The sequence below is a fragment of the Canis lupus genome, chromosome 8 (assembly GCF_011100685.1).
Source record: "Canis lupus familiaris isolate Mischka breed German Shepherd chromosome 8, alternate assembly UU_Cfam_GSD_1.0, whole genome shotgun sequence".
NCBI lineage: Eukaryota > Metazoa > Chordata > Mammalia > Carnivora > Canidae > Canis > Canis lupus.
The window spans coordinates 55,749,415-55,755,414 of NC_049229.1; positions in this window are offsets into that span (position 1 = coordinate 55,749,415).

Below are 6,000 nucleotides of genomic sequence, written 5' to 3' on the forward strand. Positions count from 1 at the left end.
CATTCTGAAACCATTTCCCTTTCCTTACCTGCTTTTCATACACAGTTGTTTCCTTTCACCCTTATTATTTTAAGCAGTCTTAGTTACAGATATTAGAATTCTTAACTCTTAGAATTCTTAATTGCTTATGAAAACTGAGAAATAAGCACCTATGGACTCTGATACACTAGCCTTCCATGGATCGACTTATTTATATTTATGTTTCATAATTTTTAGAAGTATATACTTCCTCACAGTAATTTTCCAAAAGCAAAACACATTTACTAATAGACCCAAGTATCTTTGGTTCTTCTGTAAGAGGAAGCCAAAGGTGGCTAAACCTCTGTTAGTGGTTAATGTCTCAGGATTTTATTTGGATATTTGATGAATATCCAGATCATTTAATTTATATCAGCATAATTTGAAGGTATCAAATTGCCAAAAAGATTTTTTGGAAACTATTTTTAAGTAGACGTACCATACAGCACAATTGCTGTTGGAAGGTTTATTTAAAAAAAAAAATCTTACTTTCATCTATTTAACTTACTTGTTCTTAATAATTACGACAATTCTAGGAGCCATCAAACATAAGTATTTTTTTTTCTTGCTGACAAATTCTGTAACAGAGATATTTGACTTTTAGTAAACCAAGGTAGAACATAAGCAATATATTTAATGCTGATAACTCTAAAGACATACATGATTTAACTAAGCCAACAAACTTTAGCTACGTTTTATTTACCGAAGATTCTCTTAGATCATGTTAAATTGAAAAACATTTGGGTTTGTTTCTACATTTCTGGGAATAGACTTGATTTATATAAAACTTGTTTGTCTTTAAGCTAATTAAATAGAGCTCCTTACTAATTAATTTTTTTAAATTTTTTTTAAATTTATTATTTATGATAGTCACAGAGAGAGAGAGGCAGAGACATAGGCAGAGGGAGAAAGCAGGCTCCATGCACCGGGAGCCCGACGTGGGATTCGATCCCGGGTCTCCAGGATCGTGCCCTGGGCCAAAGGCAGGCGCCAAACCGCTGCGCCACCCAGGGATCCCAGGCCACCCAGGGATCCCCTAATTAATTTTGACCTTACCATCCAGAGGTAGAAAAAAAAATCACACATCCATGGCATCCCTACATAGATATAAACTACACACAGATGTAAAGAGATCTATGGCTTTTGTCTAAAACAATTTAACCATGAGACAGGTAGGAAAATGCAAAACTCACTAGTCATAAAAGACCAGGTAGATCCGAATTATAGTTCTGGGAGATGGAGTGAGTTAAGATTACCTGCTCAGATAACTTTTTAACAATAATTGTGAAAGGGACCTTAAGATTTTTCATGGGCCTATTTTTCATACTCACTTTCTTTTATTCCTATCTCCTTCTGTTAAGAATTGCCTTGGTTCCTAGCGAAAACCAGGGAGAATACTGACATTTCAAAAGGCACAGAGAAATAATGTAAATTCCACCAAGAAGGACTTTTGTTCCCTAAGTCCAGATCTTGCATACTATCTGCAAGCCTTTGACATGGACAGGGGAGGTTTGGGGATTGGTGAAAAGGATAGGTAGGCTTTGAACTATTTCTAGAGCTGCATTTTCATTCTCTTAAAAATTTAACTTGTAAGACAAGTAAGGTTATTTTTAATTCCTTGAAGATTTTGGTTAGAAACCTTTGGAGAATGACCCACCCATCTAACTACATTAACTTCAATTTATTTCTTTATATCAGGAAAAAGATCTTCAGCTAAGATAGAAATCAAGAGAGTTCTATGTTCTAGAGTTAGAGCTGCATATCTTTGGAATGTTTTAGTAAGTCCTTCCATAAAGCCTTTAGAATATTTTTTTCCTTTTGGGTACATAGTTTCATTTTAGCTTACAGATAAGGCCTTATAAAAACTTCCTATCAGGCTCTAAATATCAGCTTCTGATTTGGCTAACTCCTAACAATACAGCTACTTACAGCTACTTATCTTGTCAGGTTTCAACTGAGACAAACAGTGAAATATTCCTGGTGGTGTCAAACAACTTCAGGGATGTACCAAGCATCCCCAAAGAGAGTGAAAAAAGATGCTACTATCCCAAGATCCAGAGCCATTCCTAAAGACAACAACAAAAAAAAAAAAGAAAGAAAAAAAAAGAATGATTTAGCCAAGACTCCTGCAAGAACAATCACTAGTACCCTAGCTGCAAATGGAGTGCAACCCACATATCTGTCCATCCATATCAAGCTGCAAATGGTGTGAAACCCATGTTTTTGTCTGGTCATATTTTGGGGGATTCTGACCTGATATTTGCCAAGCCAAGTTCTCAGGACACATAATGAGCAAACATGAAGGCAATAGCTGTCCCTGAGAGAAGTCTCAACAACCATTGCAAACCCAAACACAAAATTAAGTTCAAAGATCTAATTGTTACAGATGTTTTTTGTCTGCCAATCTGAATTAGGAAAGGAAAGGACAATGTAATATTTTCCCTTCCTTTCTCAACAAGGCACCACGGATGGAGATCTAGGAGTACTGATTTTGATAAGAATTCTCACTCATTGCCAGCTTCTAGCACTTTTCCTAGGATTCCATCTGTAGGTTCTGGAGGGAGTGGGGTGTGCTATTGGGTCTCTTGCTGGTCACCAGAAATTGAAGAGGAGAAAAAAAAGTTTTCCCTTTATCACTTATGGTGAGAGTTTGGCTGAAATCCCTTTTTCTCTAGGGCATCTCATAAATGAGCAAACTTACCTAGGTTAATTCTCCACTGTGGCTACTGTAATTCAAGATTCTCGCTAATGAGATTAACTTACTTGTTTAGGTGCACAAAACAAAATTTTATTCACTTGATACCTTGCACTAGACCCAGTCCAGTTTAAGTTGGATCAGTCTGGTTTCAAGTTGGACCAAGTCTGACCAGATCAAGTCTGGTTTTTAAGTAGGACCCTAGTCCAATTCCATCTTTCTGAACTTAGTCTGGAAAAAAAAAAATGCTCAAATAAATTCCGAAAGTTCATAATGAAAAAATTATGGAGCTAGAATCTGAGAGGGTACTTACCTACCACCTCCAGAGGCAGAGAAAAAGCAGTGAGCCCAAGGGGCTGGTTGCTTGTTGCTCCTGGCTAGCAGCCATTAGGGTCTCCTTTGGGCTCCTTTTTTAAATTTTTTTTAATTTTTTTTGGGGGGGCGGCTCCTTTTCTGACACTAGAACTGTTCAAAGATAAATTGAGGGATATTGAAAATTTTAAGAGCTTGAGGAAGAATTAATTCAAATTGGGTAGCACCCAATATACAAGGCAAAAAGGAGTTCCAAAGAGCTGTAGGAAATGAAAGACTTTTGTAGACAGAAGAGAGCAGAAACAAAGAAGTTATAATAGACAAAAGGCAGGGTTTTTTATTGCAAGGTTACTTTCATGTAGGGGATGGCAGGCATCTCTCAGGCAGATTACGTAACTAGTGCTGATCAGGTGATTCCTGATTATTTAAGATTCCATTTCTGGGACGCTGAACTATAAGTCTCAATTTGGTGACATAGATCTTAGGGTAAGTGACTACATTTTGAGCCTGTTGGGTTTGATTTTTGACAGAGTCAACAATCAAAAATCAGTAAGTGAAAAAATGATACAGATGTAAATTTATAAAAGATATAGAAAGGAGTATGGTCTAACCTTCAAAGACCTTCCATTGAGCCACAAGGTCTAAGAAATGTGAAACAAAAAATCTACAAGCTAAAATTTGTGATTAAATTGCAATTACAGTGTGGGGAGAGTCCTTACCTTTAAATACATATGGCTTATAAGACTTTCTATAACCTAGCCTCCATTACTCCAACATCCTCAGTCTGTAGATTCCACTGACTTTTCTATGTCACTGTCTTTGTGAATTATTTAGTGTTACCTCAATGAATGATACTTATCATCTTGAAGGCCTAAGTTCTCTCTTCTAAGAACATGTTCTTACCTTGTCTTCCTTGAGAATTCTTCACTGTTCTTTGAGTTCAAAATTAAGTCACTTTCACTATTAACCTTTTTTAAAGCTGTTTAAAATTTTATTCTATTATTTGTTTGGACAGCGACACTATATCAGTAGACAATTCATTATTTCACTAAATTGGAAGATGACATTCTACAATTGAAATTCTTACATTTGAATCATTGAAGCTAAAAATTACTGGTCAAGTGACCATGGACAAGTTAGTTAAACTGTGTACACCTTAATTCATCTATAAAATGAGGTAAAAAATTCTACCAAAATCTTAGTACCAGCATGAGATTATATTAGCTAGGACTAAGGGAGTAAACAATAGCTAATATTGTTGATTTTTTTTGGATCTGATATTGCTCTAAACTCTAAACTCTTTTGCATATTACTTAATGCAAACTTCGTGTTTGTATTATTGTTTCCTACATATCACAATAGAGAGATCTGAGGTCCAGAGAATTTGTGAAGTCGTGTATCAGTGCCATAGTTTTAAAGCCTATAGTGCTCCTACAAAATCTATGCCCTTAGCCTGTCTAAAAATCTGACTTTTGGAATATGATATAAGATGCATAGAGATACAAAAAATAAAGTAAGAATGGTAGTAAATATTTTAACTTTTTGGAATTTACTTTCAGAGAATTAACTTAAATGTAACATTGTTTCTTCTTTCGGTTTTCATGAATGAGAAAGTATTGCCTTTCATTTAAAGAACAAACATTTTCAGTTCCCTTCTGAGCTCATGCAATCACATTATGCTTCACTAGTTAGGAACCAAACACACTCTTATGAACATGATCAGGCTTGAACAGTCAAATTTTCTGATTTCTTAATAGGCATCACTGGATGGTTTATAAATTCAATCTATTGTAATGAGTTCACTGAGGAAAATTGTGTTGTTTAATATTATCTAACCTGAACTAAGAGGTTCATCAACAGAGTTATTTTGCAAATCAACTATGCTATGTTTTACATAATCATGTAAATTACTGTTTTATTTATCCATTCTATGAAGTGAATGATATTTAAAGTAATTCTGTACTTGTTGTCAAGATTTAAATTACAAGGGCATGTCTCATTGTCTTATGGTAGAAGTCAAATAAACAAAAGTTATCAGGCATTTTAGAAAAAAAAAATATATCAAACCATTTAGTGTCATCTTAAGGTAAAGTTAATTTCATGAGCCATGATAAAGAAAAAATATTTACCCTTCAGCACAGAGATTGATGTGAGAAGACACTGATTACCTTCTCAGAACATTTGATCAGATAATTTTACCATGGTTAGTACATCGAACAAATAAGTACTACTAAACTATCTGGCATTTTGTAGAAATATATAAACTAGACTGGAGTTTAACACCACTCCAGTGGTGTCTAATATATGTGTGTACCTAGCATTGGGATATCTATCTATCTATCTATCTATCTATCTATCTATCTATCATCTATCATCTATCTATATCTATATCTATCTATATCTATATCTATATCTATATCTATATCTATATCTATATCTATATCATCTATGAAGGTTGATTCTGTATGCTCATGAAAAGTTTATGATAAAGACCATCACTCAACTGAATTTAATGTCCCTTTAATTGAAAATTCCTTAACCAAAGAGGCATATTTCTATTTGCATAACTGACTACCCAATGTTTAACTATGGAAACAATTTTATAAATGCCTACAGCACAGATTTTGGAATCCTGATCAAACACAATTTTCTTTCCATTCATGTGATTTCCAAACTGAGCCCACCTAGCATAATGTAAAAAAAGTCTTGTATTATTGCGCTAGCATTTTGAGGAGCTGGGATAAGAGAGTTGCACATGCATGAAAAAAAATGTATGAAGTCTATAAATGGGAAAGGACTTGGTACATTGAAATAATAACAATACTGAAGAATCTTGTATAATTATATCTAAGGGGAATAATGAAGCAGAAAGTATGTGATAGAAGATGAAGCCAGAAAAATTATTAGGAAGAGTTAAGATGGATCCTGTTGGCCATGTAAGGAAGTGGACTTTACTTTCAACGAAGCTCTTTGAA